The sequence below is a fragment of the Astatotilapia calliptera genome, chromosome 17, assembly GCF_964374335.1.
Source record: "Astatotilapia calliptera chromosome 17, fAstCal68.1, whole genome shotgun sequence".
NCBI classification, from domain to species: domain Eukaryota; kingdom Metazoa; phylum Chordata; class Actinopteri; order Cichliformes; family Cichlidae; genus Astatotilapia; species Astatotilapia calliptera.
Window position 1 is genome coordinate 13,035,681 of NC_137438.1, and position 16,216 is coordinate 13,051,896.

Sequence of the window (16,216 nt, forward strand, 5' to 3'; positions counted from 1 at the left end):
GAGGGGGGAGAAAGGGGGAGGAGAATGAAGAATGAGTGTGTGTGTAAAGGGGGTAGGAGGGTTAATAATTTCAGCCATGCCTAAAAATAGGAATCTTGGATTTTAAAAAAAAAAAAATAGAACAATTTTGAAAAAAATAAAAGAAGCTGCTCTGCTAAAAATCACAGCTCCATAGCAGCCATTTGGACGATGTGATGGTGGAGCCTGGGAAAGTTGTGTACTAGCATGTCTGTGTGTGTATCAGTGTATGTGTGAAAATGTAGCCCTAAATTGAATGATTGAAGTTCTTACTTGCATTTAGGCACAAAACGGTTGGAAAGCAGTTATGTTGAGGCTGCTAATGCCTGGTCTGTCCCTGCGTTTACCTCATTTGGCCTGTCCGGGTCTAACCTAAATTCGTTTGGTTCAGCCAAGTATGGTCTGGACTGGTTCACGGTTCTGTCAAATCCTCCCCTGCCCTTTACTGACTCACGAGAAGACATTTGGGGATTTTCAGATAAAGACAGATTGAGAGAGAAAAGTGAAACATATCTAAGTTAAGTCACATAAAATATGTTGGAAATGAAAACACGTTAGATGAAACTTCGATGCTCAGGAACGTGAGGAATGTTAGCCCACCAGTCTCCATTTCAGTGCATTTAGTCTGCATTCTAATTTGATATCTGGTCCATGGCTGTCTCAAAGAGCACGTCTAATGTGCTAAAAAGAGATTCATTTAAATGTTATTTTTACCAGCTGGTTTATCTGTACTTGTTCTACAGCGTGCGGCAGGACTTAGTCACAGAGTCGCAGACTGAATGTCTCTTCATGTCCAGCTTCAGAGCCTTATGAGTTTTTTGTGTTATGTTGTTAAGGATGATTACCAGTTGCCAGTGTGCAAAGTAATTCTGTTATGAGTAGTGCTGTAACTAAGTGGTGGCAAAGGAAACACTGTTTCATTCAACATAATTGCATGAAATAATCCTGACTTTCACAGTCATCAAAAGGATGTAACTTTTATATATAGTTTGTTAGCTACTGTTAAGGTTTCCTTATTTATATACACTTCACTTCATATTTAGAGCAGATTTGAACCAAATTCTGCCACGTATAGAAAAAACATGAAGCTACACACGTTGAACATTACATGATATGAAACAAGTGCAAATGGAGAATACCCAGGATTCTTAGTCTGCTATCTTTCAAAAATGAAAGATTTATTTCCCACTGATCTGGGCTTAGTGCCCTGACAGAAGCCTTTCCTGAAGAAATGTGGCATTGGCAGAATCATGCTTTGGATTTGTTTTTCTGTGACTGGGAAAGAGAGAATAGTCAGGTACAGAGATGTTTTAATAAAAACTTGCCGCATAGTCCTCAGAACCTCAGACATTGCCACAGACAAGGGTCCAAAACACAAGGCCAAGACAGCAGTGAAATTTACTGGGGACGACTCTGTCAAGTCCTTCAAGTGACCCAGTGAAAGTCATGAGTTAAACCTGAACCTATTTAGACCCCCAACAATGGTCGTCCAGTGACAGTTGCAGGATAACCTGAGAGTAGGGATTGGTATTGATAAGATTTTCACGATTCCGATTCCATTTTCGATTCTGTTTAACGATTCGATTCTTTATCGATTCTCTTATCGATTCTTTTTTTTTTTTTTTTAAAGGAGAACACTACGGTCGATTAGCTTACAACTGTTTTATATCTTCTCTTTGAACAAGAGTAACATGGCCTTACAAACCCAACAGTGAGATAAGAGATCCACAGCCTACGGCTCTTCAATGGGGTGTCACAGGGTCCCCAGGAAAAATTTTTTTAAATGTAAAATAATAAAATAAATATTCTTCTGTAGCAATAACAAAGTGTAACATAAATTATTCTGTAGCAATTACACAAGAATATCCAGTAATGTCCCTGCCGACAATTAAACACATTCACTTACCGAAAATCGGGGCATCTGCTGTGGCAAATGGGTTCAAGCCTTTTACCACAAACTTAGTCACTGCTCGGTGACATTCGTCTATCCTGGCCTGAAAGGAGACGCTACCGGTAGACTGCAGGGAGAACTGCCAGCATATGCTCTGAGGCAGCCAGACTCTGTCTGTCTCTCTTATCATGGTCACCTAAATGCACAGTAATGGCAGGTTTTGTAATAAGGCAGATTGCGCTAACATAAATATGCACTCTTAGTTGATTATTTACCTGCCGCATTAACGGGAGAGGACGTGCAAACGTTACCGCTGCTGCTGGGTTGGGATTCACGAGTCCGGAGCGGAATTAAAAACACGACATTCATTTAAGGTTATCACGTGTTTTGTCAGCAAATGCTTTTGCATATTCGTAGTGTTTCCTCCCTTAAATGAAATATTTACTTTTCAAGTATTGCAAGTTGCCCTTTTGTCATCCGTTCTCCTAAAGTATAACCAAACTTTTGAGCGTTTGAGCCGCTTAGGCACCATGTTTCCTGCCAGGTAAATGACGCTCCGCAACGTGGTGACGTGATTCGGGGCGACTGGAATCGATAAGGGAATCGTTTGCAAAAATGGCAAACAATTCCAAGGAATTGAAACAGTGGGAACCGGTTCTCAACAAGAACCGGTTTTCGATACCCATCCCTACCTGAGAGAGCTCAATGCTTTATCTAATTTCAGTTATGTATATAATTGATTCATTTTCAATATTCCGTTGTTAAGTTGTTAATTTAAAAACGGTTTAAAAATTTTCATAAACCCCTCTGTCCCTTTTCAAAAGCAGAGCTAGGTGTTATTTGAATTTATCAGGTAGAGATTGGTTTATGAGTGCAAGTTTTTAACAAAGGTGTTGTAATGGAGGAGGTCACTGTAAGTGGGATGGACTTGACCTCCTGACTATGACTGATGTAGATGATAAGGTGCTGACTCTAAGAATCCACAATCTCAACAGGGTTGTCCGATAAGAACAGATGGCATATCCACAAAATCCACTGCCACTCAGGTATCTGTCGTTCACTCATTTATTTAGCAAGAATCCGAAGCACACATCCATAATGTGAGTGAGGGGATTTAACAGACTGTAAAATGCTATATGCCGTGTGGTGAGTGATGGTGTGGTTTCTGTTGGAAAGAACATAAAAGTCTTCCATAATTAGGTGAACAGAGTGAATTAAATGTGTAATACAACAATACAAACAATACTGGATAGTGGAACATTCAACCAAAATAAGGGAGTGTCAACAAATGCTAATTTTACTATTTACATAAATCCTAACTAGGCACTTTACATTAGAGCTAACATGAGAAATTAGTGACGGTCCCTTAATGACCGCACGGCAGAGGCTGCTTCGCAGTAAACGGCAGTAACAATCGGTAAACAAAGTGTGCGCCAAGGATTAAACAAGGGAGGATAATGGCCGCAGCAAAGAACAAACACGATAAAACACAGAAACTTACAGTCTCATGGACGCACACCGCTAACAGCATTAGAGGAATGAAAATCCACACGGTGAGTAAAACTCTGCTGACTCTTCCCACCTGCAGCTCCGACCGAACTCTCTGCGTCGACATGTGCGTAATGATGAGGTAGAATTGTGTCTTCTGATTGGTGAAGAGAATGGGTTGCCTCACCGCTCATTGGCTAAACGGCAGCCGTATGCTGATATCTTACTCCGCAGATGCGGCTCCGTTCGTGAGTTCTGCGAACTGGCTGGCCTTTTGTACAGCCGCCCCCAACTTTGCGGAGCAAAGGTGCACTTCACTTAGGAAGGTCAGGCAGTAGACTCCGGTGGAAGAGCTGGAAGTCTGATAAGTCGTCCCACTGATCGTGTATATGTCTTGTCTCCAACCTGTATCTGAACGGTTCGAACCCTGCCATCTGCTCCAGGGATTACTTGGCTGACCTTACCAACTGGCCATAGGGCACGAGGGAGCTGCTGGTCCACAATGAGAACGATAGTGCCAACAGTCAACTCATCTCTTTCCTGCTGCCATTTGTGCCGCATCTGGAGTGAAGGTAGATAATTCCGGATGTAGTGGATCCAGAATTGATCCGCCAAGGCTTGACATTGTCTCCACCTACGACGGCTCAGGAGTTCGGCTTCTGGGTAGACGACCTGTGGCATACCGGAATCAGGCTGCCCCATCAACAACATGTTGGGAGTGATCGGATCAACGTCTGCTACGTCTGAGGAGACATAACCTAGCGGCTTAGAGTTGATGATGCTCTCTACCTCGCTGAGTATCGTCCTAAAGACTTCCTCGGTGACATGCTGCGAGCCGAGAATGGTATGCAGCGCAGACTTGATGGAACGAATCTCCCGTTCCCAGGAACCACCAAAATGTGGAGCCTGTGGAGGGTTGAAACGAAAATGAATCTGCTGGCTGGCCAACTGTGACTTCAGAGCTGGGCCGAGTGCGTTGAAAGCCTCCTGGAGTTCAGAGCTACCACCTCTGAAGTTGGTACCTTGATCCGACAGCAGTTCGAAGGGCTTCCCACGTCTCGATGAAACGACGCAGTCCCATCAGGAATGAGTCAGTGTCCATGCTGGCAAGCAGATCAAGGTAGACTGCGTGGGTCGTTAGGCATTTGAAGATGATCCCCCACTGTTTCTCTGTACGCCGCCCCATCTTGACAAGGTATGGGCCAAAGCAATCCACCCCAGTTGAATAGAAGGCTGGGCGATGAAGTCTTAAACTGGATAATGGAAGGTCAGCCATCTTGGGAATGACCGGCTGGCTGCGCCACCTCCTGCATTCAGGACAGTTGTACTGGTGCTTCCGGACGGCCTCTCGTCCTCGAAGTATCCAGAATCTGCGCCGGAGCTCAGCAAAGACCCTCTCGGAGCCCGGGTGAGCAAGCTGGCGATCGCAATCCTGGACGATGAGCTTTGTGATAGGATGCTGAGGGTCAAGAACAACAGGATGCAAGATGTCTTGACTGAGGGTTTCACATCTGCGAAGCCGCCCCCCTACCCGAATCAGTTGAGCCTCTGGGTCATACTCAGGAGCTAAGGCAAGTAGGCGACTGCTGGCAGCTACCGGTTTGTGAGATGACAGCCGAACAAAATCTTCAGGGAAACTGTCTTCCTGTACCTTCCGGAGGAGTGCTAACTCCGCTTGCCTGTAATCCTCTGCTGTGGGTGTCGAGTCAGCAGCTGTCCCATGGACAGCTCGAACGTAAGCTTCCAGCAAGGTCTGGTAGCCACTGAAAGAACCAACATCAGGTAGATGTGGATCAGGTATTCTGGTGATGTTCCCACAGAAGCTCTCCTTCCGCAGCTCTGATGAATCATCAAGGGAAACGTGGTTCGGGAGCTCCGGGCAGTATGATGCCGCCTGCCAGAGAAAAGGTGGGCCCCGGCGCCACCGATGATGAGAGGTGAGCTGTGAGAGCCGTAATCCTCGAGTGATGTCGTCGGCAGGATTGTCGCCTGATCTGACATATCTCCACAGGCTCCCTTCAGTTAGCTCTTGAATATCTGCAACTCTAGAGCCCACAAAGATCTTGTAGCGGCAGGATTGGGACTGGAGCCAGTTCAGGACTGTAGTGGAGTCGGTCCAATAGACAATGCTTGAGATATGAAGGGTGAGTTCCCTCTTGAGGACGGCAGCAAGCTGGGCTCCCACATGAGCAGCACAGAGCTCCAACCTCGGAATGGACTGTTGACGGACGGGAGCAACTCGAGATCGGGCAGCTAGGAAGGCTACCTGGATTCCCCCCATATGATCTTCTGTCCGAAGGTAGGCTACAGCTCCATATGCCTTCTCAGATGCATCGGAGAAGATGTGGATGCTCTGCTTGCAAAGGGATGGGTCTGTCTCTGGCTGCACGTAACAACGTGGCAGGGAGACATCAGGGAGCTGAATCAATTCACTTTCCCATGCATGCCACAGCTGCAGCAGGTCGATTGGCAGATTTGGATCATCCCAGTCTCTCCTTTTCCTCCAGAGATGCTGCACCAGGATTTTGGCCCGAGTGGTGTAAGGAATGAGAAGGCCAAGCGGATCATACTGCTTGGCCAGAACCCGATAGATGTTGCGCATTGTGGGCTCCACCAACTGCTCAGTGTGCCGAATCTGATATCTGAGCTCGTCAGACTGACAGTGCCATTGCAGGCCCAGAGTCCGCTCTGGTACATCAGTCCCATCGGGGGAAAACCACAGTTCACTGCTCTGTGAGACTGATCCAGGTGGCATATGACTGATGAGTTCTGGGTAGTTGGAAGCCCACCGTCGTAATTCGAAGCCACCGGTGAGCAGCAACTGCTGGATTTTGTTAACCAGTTGCTGGGCTTCGGGAAATGATGCGAAGCTCTGGAGGAGATTGTCAACATAGAAACATTTCTCCACTGTGTGACGGGTATCCTCGCTGGGGCTGCTGTGATCCAGAACGTGCCGCTGCAGAGCATAGGTGGCACAGCAGGGACTGCATGTCGTCCCGAAAGGCAACACTTGCCATTCGTAAACCTCTGGTTGCCTCGTGCGATCCATATCTCTCCAGAGGAACCGGAGGAAGGGCTTGTCCTGAGTCAAGAGGCGGACCTGATGAAACATCCCCTTGATGTCACTGCTCACTGCAATGGGATACTCCCGGAAGCGAAGTAACACACCCAGGAGCGTCGAGCCCAGGGTAGGACCAGGTAGGAGATGCTGATTCAGGCTGTTACCATTGTGCACGAAAGAACAGTTGAAGACAACGCGATCCTTGCCATTATGCTGAACCATGTGGTGTGGTATGTACCAGGTGCTACCATCCATCTCCATGTCTGCGATGGTCAGTTTACTCACATAGCTTGCATCCACCAGCTTCTGAATTTCCTGGTTATAGGTGGCTGCTTGTACAGGCGTCTTCAGGAGGCGCTTCTCCGTAGCTCGCAGGTGACCCAAGACAGAGTCCTTAGTGGAATGAAGCGGGACTGGTTCCTCTTTCCACAGCAACGGGGTGGCATACCGGTTGATACCATCCACCTCCACTCTAATGGTCTTCTCCTCTAGCATCTTGACAGCCATGGTATCCTGTTTTGAACGTGTGGCCACCTTCTCATTCTGGTATGGGAGAACATCCATCTGCCAGAGCTTGGCTACATTACTGAGAAGTTCAGCACTGGGAGTCAGGGTGCTTGTGAGTAGACACTGAGGAGTGGAGGCTTGATGTAGAAGAACCTTGGCTGGACCCTGCAGAGTCCAACCCAGCCGTGTCTTGAGTGCAGCTGGTCCTCCCCGTGGACCCAGATGGACAGGCTCTATTGGAGTCAGGAGATGTGGGTAGTCAGAGCCAATCAGCAATAATGGTTGAGCTTGGTGGAACGAATGAAGTGGAAGACTTCTCAGGTGGCGGTAGGACCTTTGCAGTGCATCAGCTGGATGTGAGTGTTTGGCAAGCCCAAGCTCAGTGGCAGTGAATGCTCTTTGGATCCGGAACCGTCTCCGAGGGTCAGTGGCGGAGGCTATAGAGAAGGAAACGGAATGTCCTTCCACCGTTCTAATATCTTGTCGGATGGTTCGGAGCGCCAACTCCTCCCTCTTTCCCTGAAGGCCCAGCTCTTGGGCAGCACTGTGAAGAAGGATTGTGCGCTCTGACCCATCATCTAGGATGGCATATGTCTCTAGCTTCATTTTGCCATTATAGAGGCACACCCTGACCATTTTCAGTAGCACACAGCTGGTCCCCCATGTTGGATCAACGTAGTACGTGACGGGTTGGACAGCTTCCTCCGCCGGTCTGTCAGAATTAGTGGATCGCGATGCATTAATCTCATGGAGTGTCTCCAAATGCACCTGATTGCATTGCTGGCATCTAGCTTTCAGGTAGCATTGCGCCTCTGGATGGTCCCTTCCACATCTCCAGCACCGCTTGCCTGTCTGAATCCAAGACAACTTCTGCTCTATATTGAGCTTCTTGAAATCTGTGCACTGATTGAAATAGTGCTGAAGATTATTACAGAAGGGGCAGAATTTCTTTGGCTTCCCCAATTTGGAAACTGGACGTGATGCCTGTTTTGGAGGCTCTGGGCCTTTAGCAGGAGGGTCGTAGCCCAATAAGACGGTTGTGGTTGCCGCTGCAGATCTCTGCTTGGGTCTGGCACCCTTCCCACGATCCACACGTGGCTCTCGAGGTTGCTGATGATGATGGAAATACACATCATCATCTTGGATGCGGACTTCATATTCAAGCCACTCTGCCAAATCTGCTAAGGTTGGGATGGGTGTCTGAAGAGGATTGATGAACCGCTTAAACTGCGCTCGAAGACTGTGTGGCAGTTTGGACAGCAGTCTGGTGACGTGTGACCCACACTCTAGTTCTGCTCTCCCCTCTTTCCCAAGCTGTTCTAACATTCCCACGAGAGCCCTCACTTTCAGGGCGAAAAGACGGAACGCTCGGCTGTCACCACTTCGCACCGGAGACTCTGACAACACGTCAGTGATCCGCTGCAGGGCAAGTTTGTGAGGTTGACCATACAGCTCTATCAGGGATGACATGGTCTGGCTGTATGGATAGCGACTATTGCTGTAGGAATCGGCAATAAGGAGGGCGTCTTCCAACTTGAGGTGATCGACTAGGATCTGGTACTTGAAACGTTCAGTTGCATCGTGAGGCAGGATATTGTCAAGGGCCATTCGCAAACGAGCGAACTGGCTGGGGTCATCAGACGTGAAGTATGGAATGTGTGGTGTTGGTCCCCGGTACACGGTCTCTGTACTTGGTAGAGGTTCGTGCTGACCATATTTCCTCCAGGCTTTGGAATCAGTTGGCGGCCAGCGAGGCGGGTCCCCAGTCATCTCCCGGAAGCTTTCTGGTTGTTGGCGCTGAAAGGTGTATGGCTCTGCATATTCAGGGGTGACCTGCCTCTTCACACATGCTCCAGGCCCATACTCGTCCTTCACGTTAATTTTCCCGACCTGTTCAGTCACAGGAAGTTGACTGTACTGATAAGGTGACGTACATCTGAAAGGACCTGAGGCTGCTGCACTAGCAGGAATTTCTGATACCGGAGGTGGTGGAACAGGGAATGGCTCAGCACTCTGAGGATCAAGTGGAAGTGATGCCTCTGGCCAAGGTAAATCCTGTATGTCATCCTCTGGTATGTGAAAGGAACGTACCGTGTGTGGGTAGTGTCTGGAGGCATGGTCAGGATGAGGAGACTGAGGCATGGAATCAGTCCACAAGGACTGCCTCTGGTCCTGGGTACTGGGGCTTAATGCAGAAGGTTGGGGAGCTGGTGACGTCTGGAGGGCTGAGGACCGGAGAGAGAGGGCACCAAGCAGAGTCTGAACCTCTCGTCTGAGCTGATTATTATCTTCCTGCATTTCTCTCAGTGCTGATAATACCACGTCTGAGGTGCCATGCTGAGAAGTCTGGTCAGCTGGAGTGGCTGAGGTGTTGGGATGTGCCCCATGGTCATCAGGGGACTGGTTGTGCGACACATGCACCTGTGGTAGTGATCTCCTTGGCAACTGCACCAAGAAGTCATCGAGGTAACGAGGCCGATGACCATCGCGACGAGGACGAGGAGTGGATGAGAAAGCCATCTTGCCTGTGAAACTGTAACTCCGGCTCGAAGGACCATGTAATGGAGGAGGTCACTGTAAGTGGGATGGACTTGACCTCCTGACTATGACTGATGTAGATGATAAGGTGCTGACTCTAAGAATCCACAATCTCAACAGGGTTGTCCGATAAGAACAGATGGCATATCCACAAAATCCACTGCCACTCAGGTATCTGTCGTTCACTCATTTATTTAGCAAGAATCCGAAGCACACATCCATAATGTGAGTGAGGGGATTTAACAGACTGTAAAATGCTATATGCCGTGTGGTGAGTGATGGTGTGGTTTCTGTTGGAAAGAACATAAAAGTCTTCCATAATTAGGTGAACAGAGTGAATTAAATGTGTAATACAACAATACAAACAATACTGGATAGTGGAACATTCAACCAAAATAAGGGAGTGTCAACAAATGCTAATTTTACTATTTACATAAATCCTAACTAGGCACTTTACATTAGAGCTAACATGAGAAATTAGTGACGGTCCCTTAATGACCGCACGGCAGAGGCTGCTTCGCAGTAAACTGCAGTAACAATCGGTAAACAAAGTGTGCGCCAAGGATTAAACAAGGGAGGATAATGGCCGCAGCAAAGAACAAACACGATAAAACACAGAAACTTACAGTCTCATGGACGCACACCGCTAACAGCATTAGAGGAATGAAAATCCACACGGTGAGTAAAACTCTGCTGACTCTTCCCACCTGCAGCTCCGACCGAACTCTCTGCGTCGACATGTGCGTAATGATGAGGTAGAATTGTGTCTTCTGATTGGTGAAGAGAATGGGTTGCCTCACCGCTCATTGGCTAAACGGCAGCCGTATGCTGATATCTTACTCCGCAGATGCGGCTCCGTTCGTGAGTTCTGCGAACTGGCTGGCCTTTTGTACAGGTGTTAAACAAATAAATAAATAAAACTACTTCCCAATATTGATCATGAAATTTATCTGATTTATAAGTCAGTGAGTCTGACCTGCTTTCAACAGATTTAGAAGGAAAAGTGTCAAATGCTACCTTTAGTTAATGCTGCAGACGACACATAATCCTGCAGAGTTGTATCTGCTTCTCTTCCTTGCATTGCTTATTTGGCTTTTAAAATGTTTGTACAGGCATGGACTGTGTGTCATTGCTGTGCCGTCAGGAATTGTTATGTGATACGCCGTTTAGAGAAGCAAGGAGGACTCTTGGTTTATGAGTCACTTGCATATTGACAGCTCTAAACACTTTGTCGGGGCCGTTGGGGAGGGTGTAAACATGCAAGGTAATGTGTTTTACAGCAATGATGCACAAAGAATAAAAGGGTGATTTCGGGTGTATCTTTCAGAGGAAGCCACAGTTCTTTGGAATCATCTACACCATTATGGAATGCTGTAGAACACATTCACAGGAATGTTTTATTTAATAGACAAACATATACACACTTGTCAAGTGGTTGCGAGTTAGTGGTTGTGGTTTAGTTACAAATATACATATAAGACGTGAATACAAAAAACAGCATCGGCTGTATGTTCTTGAGCATTACGAAATATATTTGAATCATCAAAATGCTTACATGTAACATCAGTTTGGATTAAATTAGGCCTCAGTCACCCGGGCCTAGAGACCGGTCAGGGACCTCCTGACATGTCTGGATTCTAGAAAAATGTGGATTCCCCAACCAATTGGCAGCTAGTTGCTGGAGGCTTCTGGCTGTATTTGGGTGAAGTTGGTCTTAAAAAGATTACTGCCCAAAAAACCTCCCAGTGATTGCTTTTATTACTTGTAGCTTGCATTAAAGACGTCGATTTGTGGGCAAAGACTTTGTAACTAACCACCAAACAGCAGTGAATCTTAAAAAAAAAGTGCAATGCAAACCAGAAACAGAATATTCACTTTTAACATAAAAGTTGTGCCTTACCACTAAAACCAATGTTTCAAAAGTTGCAACTTTTACTTTAAATGCAAATGATGCAAACCTCTCACCAACTAGTTGGGGAATACGCATTTGTCTTAGTGACCTGGGATTACCTGGGGTCAGTGACTAGTTTCTAATCCTCCATGCCTGTTTCACAGTTTTCACCGCACCTCCAGCAACCAACCACTCACTAGCCAGATGGGCAATACAAATTTTTCCCTTGCAACCAGTGGTTGCCAGGTAGTTGCCAACTGGTCTCTAGGCCTATGTGACTGATGTCTTGGAGCACAAGACTATTTGCAATTGTTGTTGGTGGAACAAAAGAATGTAAAAAGTAACTGTAGGCTGTGAAAGCAATAAGCACTAATACACTCTAACTTCTTGGCTAAGTAAGCCTGGCCGGAGTGCATCATTGTGCTGCAATTCTGAAGCCACCAGACAATTCTGAACACAAACTGATGGAAAAACACTTCAATAATCTATTGTTCACAGACTTCCCTCTAGTTATTTTCTGACATGTGTAATGTCTTAGAAAAATGATGTTAAATCCCTTCTGGGGTCAGAGAAGAGTGGAAAAAAATCAGAGTGAAATCAAAACGTTTTACTATTGACAACTGAACCACTCTAGACTATTCTGGATTTTAGGCAGAAGTGAACGAGCCAACATTGCAACATTCACACCTCAGTGGGGGTGGGGGGCTGACGAGTGGCAAACAAAAATCTGTTTTTCTATTCACTTTCTGAAATGCTGGCAGAAAAACTGCATTGGCAATGAACATTTCTGGTTTATTGAGGATAGAAGGCAGAAACTGGGAAAAAGGTCTTATCATTTGCAGCATCTTTTAATGACAGCTTTATGAAAAAGTATATGAAAACCATGAACATAGGAAGTACAAGCACCAGTGGACTCATTTGAAAGTCATGAAGACTTAAATTGTACTGATGAAGAATTTTGTAGAAACTTTAACGAACGTAACCCCTGGTATTTGTCTTACTCTGAATTGTTGTGAAGTAAAGAAGATTCTTAGCACAAAATAAGATTATTTTTTGAATTGTTTTGAAAAATATGAGGAATTTGATGTTAAATATAGTCATATATAAACATCCACAGTAGTAAGAGGTTAACTGCCCTCAGTCTGGTATCAGCAGTGGCCCCTAGGTCATTCTGAAGTCGTCATTTCAATACTATTTGCCTAATCTCAGTACAAGATGGCTGTAGATGATTGCCACTGTATCCGGGAAGTACTGGCCCTTGATGGATGTGGGTCCGAAAAGACCAGCCGATAACACACACTTATGACGTACGTGGCCATGTTTGAGCTCAAATGTGACGTATCATAGTATCATAACATAGTAGTAAGTGCAGGTCATTAATCTCACTATCAGTGGAGAGCGGTGGGCCCGGCAGACTGGAGCTGTGTCTGCTCGAATTCAAGGCTTGACTTTGGTCCACGCCAGAAAAGAGAGCATTTCTTTTAACTTTTCAGGCTTTAACATTCTTGTCTGGCAGCTGTGCAAGCATGTTGTGGAACAGGGCTGAGAACCTCTTAAGCTCCAAATGAGCTGGAAAAGCCAGCTCTGGTCGAGCTCTATAGCTGAGAAGACACGAAGTCGCAGCTTCTCAAAACTCTCTGCAGCACAGCAGAGTGCGCAACATGTTATATTCTAACTGAAATTGGTGTGACCAGTCCGTTTATAAAGCTCTGTATGTGTTTCTGGAATAATTTGAATAAGTGCCCTCATGAATGCATTTATGCTTTTCATGTAAAAAGTGGCTTTGCTTTACATTTGCATGTTTGAATGAGGAGGAAAGTGTGTGCTGGGGCCGATGGCTTTGTGCAGCCATAATCGCAGCTCTATTAAGTGTTCACTGTGAGCCATGCCACATGTCAGCTGGAGTCAAGCAGCTAGAGAGGGAAGATGGAGTGGCTATAACAGCCTGGGAGAGAGGCGAGACGCAGAGTGGGAGAAGGGAGGATGGAGGGGTCAGCAGAGGAGGGAGGTCCAGATAAGTCATCACTTAAGTTGTGGTTTGGGTGCTCTGTTTGTTGTAAGATGCTTTTTAGGCACTTTTGGAAAACAAGGAATCGAGTATAAGATCTGTTTTCTGCCTGAGGATTTAACACTTGTTTAGCAAAACAAACCTTTTATTCTCTGCCAGCTTGGAGATGATATTCTCTATCGGAGAATATTTTATCGACAGAGACTGTGACGCTATTGCAAATTACTACGTATATATTATTGAAAGGCAGTCAGCAGTAGCAGAGAGTTGGTGTCATAGTGGTGAGATTGCACTTTGTGACCTGTGCTCAGTACTCTGAGTCAGCAGGCTGCCTTTGGTTTAAACCAGGGATTTTCCCGCAGCTCAGTCCCTTTGGTTGTGCTCTATCTGTGTTCTATCTCACAGGAGCATATGGAAAAGATTAAATATAACACACTGTAAGAAGAAAAAAAGAAAGAAAGTCGCAGCCACGGCAGTTGAATGCTGAAGCCACGAAACTTCTACCGTATTAAGGGGATGCTGCCCTGCTGAGGTCACTGCTGAGTCGGTTAATATTGAATCAGTTATGTTTGTCTGAAGTTGCCTGAATCTGCACAAAGATATTTTACATACATTGATATTTTACCTGTTAACTTTTTTTTATTGGTGTAAGATTTTTCATCAGATTTTAATTTGGCTTGTGTTTTAAGCAGGCTTTAAGTTTCAGTGATTCCCTGTCAGCTACAGAAGGATGGCATTTTATTATAAGATGTAATATTAAACTTTGAATTCAGCTTTAAAGCATTGCATGTATAATTTTTAGTACATCTTTTACTGTAGGCCTCCAGCATGTTCGGACTATGTTGGAAAAACGTCTCTTCAGTCTATCAGTCATCTTGAACACTGAGTACTGGTTTGGTTTTAAGTCTTTAATAAAAATAAAAAAAATAAAATAAAATAAAATTATAAATAAAATAGATTTACTGATTCCTGAATCATATGTATACAGAACTCTGTTTTACAAGATAAAGAAGCAAAGCAAATAAAATACAACAACAGCAGATAAAAAAGGAAATAATTTGTGTTGATTTTTTTTTTAAATGAAATGATTATAAAATTTTGCTATAACATGCATTATAACTCAATATGGTCACGTGATCTACATAATTAAAAGAAGTAAACAACGTAAATCAAAACAGGAACATGTAATTTTGGATTGCCGTGTCAGTAGTTATGCCATTACATTTAGTTCACTAATTACATTAGTAAACTATGCATAATATAGAAGCAAAGTTACTCTCCAGAACTCTTTATATTATCCAGTTTGTTGGAAAATTTGTATTGTAGAGTATTTTAATAACTCGAAAAGCAGATCTGGCTTGTATTTTAATAATTACAGATATCAAATTGAGTAACAATAACAACAAGAGCTGTACTGAAATCCACATTTCATATCACTTCCAACAGAAATTTAGAACTCCGAGACAATAGAAAAAAAAACATTTAAACGTTGGTCAGCTCGGTTTCCCCTCGTGTGTGTCAGAATATGTTTCAGGTAAAGGGGTCCGCAGTGGTCGCTGGCTGTTTCTGAGCTGCAGTCAAGTGTGGAGTGTGTGATGGGGGGTCATCCTGTGGCCATGTGAACAGGAAGGTGCGGGTTCAGTGTGAAGGCCTGAACCTCTGAGCTGTTTATCAGATAGCTAATGAAGCAGAGCGATCCTGAGGGAGGAGGAGTGGGAGAAGGGGAAAAAAGAGGGTAAAAGGTAAAAGAAGGAAAGCGGGTGTAAAGAGGCCGAGAACGAGAAGTTATCGCTGAACGGGCTGAGATGAATAAACCAATCTTCCGTTTCATTCTTCTTTATTCCCACTACAATACGTAGAAAAATACACATCAGAATATTTATTACATGTCCTTGTTAAAAAAAAATCAGCAGAGGCCATATCACTCAGCTCCTGCCGTAAACATTTTCTCTGGCTGCAAGAGAAGCAGACCTACGTTTCCAATTCCCATCATCACAGCCATCCAGTTTACTGCAGGCTACACATCCATCAGTGGGGTTTTTCAGGAAAAGGGAATGAGCCTGCTTCATTACAAGTTCAAATAATCAGCCAGTCAGATGATCAAAACAGTATTACAGTGTAGATGTCAGTGTTTGATACTCCACTGTTTCCAGTGATGCTTATTCCTGCTCACGTCGAAAAGGAAAGCGCTGACATATTTTGGAAATGGCAGACTGGGAACTCACCTCTGATTAAATTCTCAGGATTGATGTCATGTCTGTATTGTTGATATAAATTTAAAATATTGTAGTGTAATATGCTGGCTACTTTTGTGGTAACACTCAATTATTTTGTATAAACTGTTTAATGTAGCAAAAACAACAAGAAAAGAAAGATCTGAATGAAATTGACATCTAAGTTTGCCTTTGCTGTCTAAAGATCTTCAACATACACTGATATAACGGATAAAAGCAAACTCTTCACTCGTCTTCACTCAAGACTCGTGTGCTTCGTGTTTATGAACATGCCGTCGAGCACTTTGGAGCTGGAGCTAAAAGAAGACTGCAGGAATATTGCACAAAAATGTCATAGCTCAATTTATATCCATGATCAATATTTATGCCATTATCCATGGAACAGTTTAGTTTTGACTCAAAAAGATTTAAAAAATGGAATTGAAACTTTTTATTGTTTGATGATTGAATATAAATGCGCCTGTATAGACAGTGAAAGTTTAGAAAACTACAGTTTTGATCTTTATGGACTCCTGTTAAAACATCGGGGTCCTCTGCATCTGCAGTTGTTGCTGTAGTAATAAAACGTTAAAGTGGTTTA

At 44.7% G+C, this 16,216-nt stretch overlaps 1 protein-coding gene and 2 long non-coding RNA genes across 3 annotated transcripts in view; 1 reads left to right on the top strand and 2 right to left on the bottom strand.

Annotated features, from left to right (window-relative positions):
- gmds (GDP-mannose 4,6-dehydratase) overlaps positions 1–16,216 on the top strand; it is a 210,276-nt gene that overhangs the window by 152,705 nt on the left and 41,355 nt on the right. The window lies entirely within an intron of this gene.
- Positions 2,961–3,546, bottom strand: LOC145421299 (uncharacterized). The gene is made up of 2 exons (XR_013902629.1): positions 3,411–3,546; positions 2,961–3,074 (listed from the first exon to the last, which is right to left on the bottom strand). It is a non-coding gene; the product is annotated as an uncharacterized LOC145421299 (long non-coding RNA).
- Positions 9,680–10,265, bottom strand: LOC145421300 (uncharacterized). The gene is made up of 2 exons (XR_013902630.1): positions 10,130–10,265; positions 9,680–9,793 (listed from the first exon to the last, which is right to left on the bottom strand). It is a non-coding gene; the product is annotated as an uncharacterized LOC145421300 (long non-coding RNA).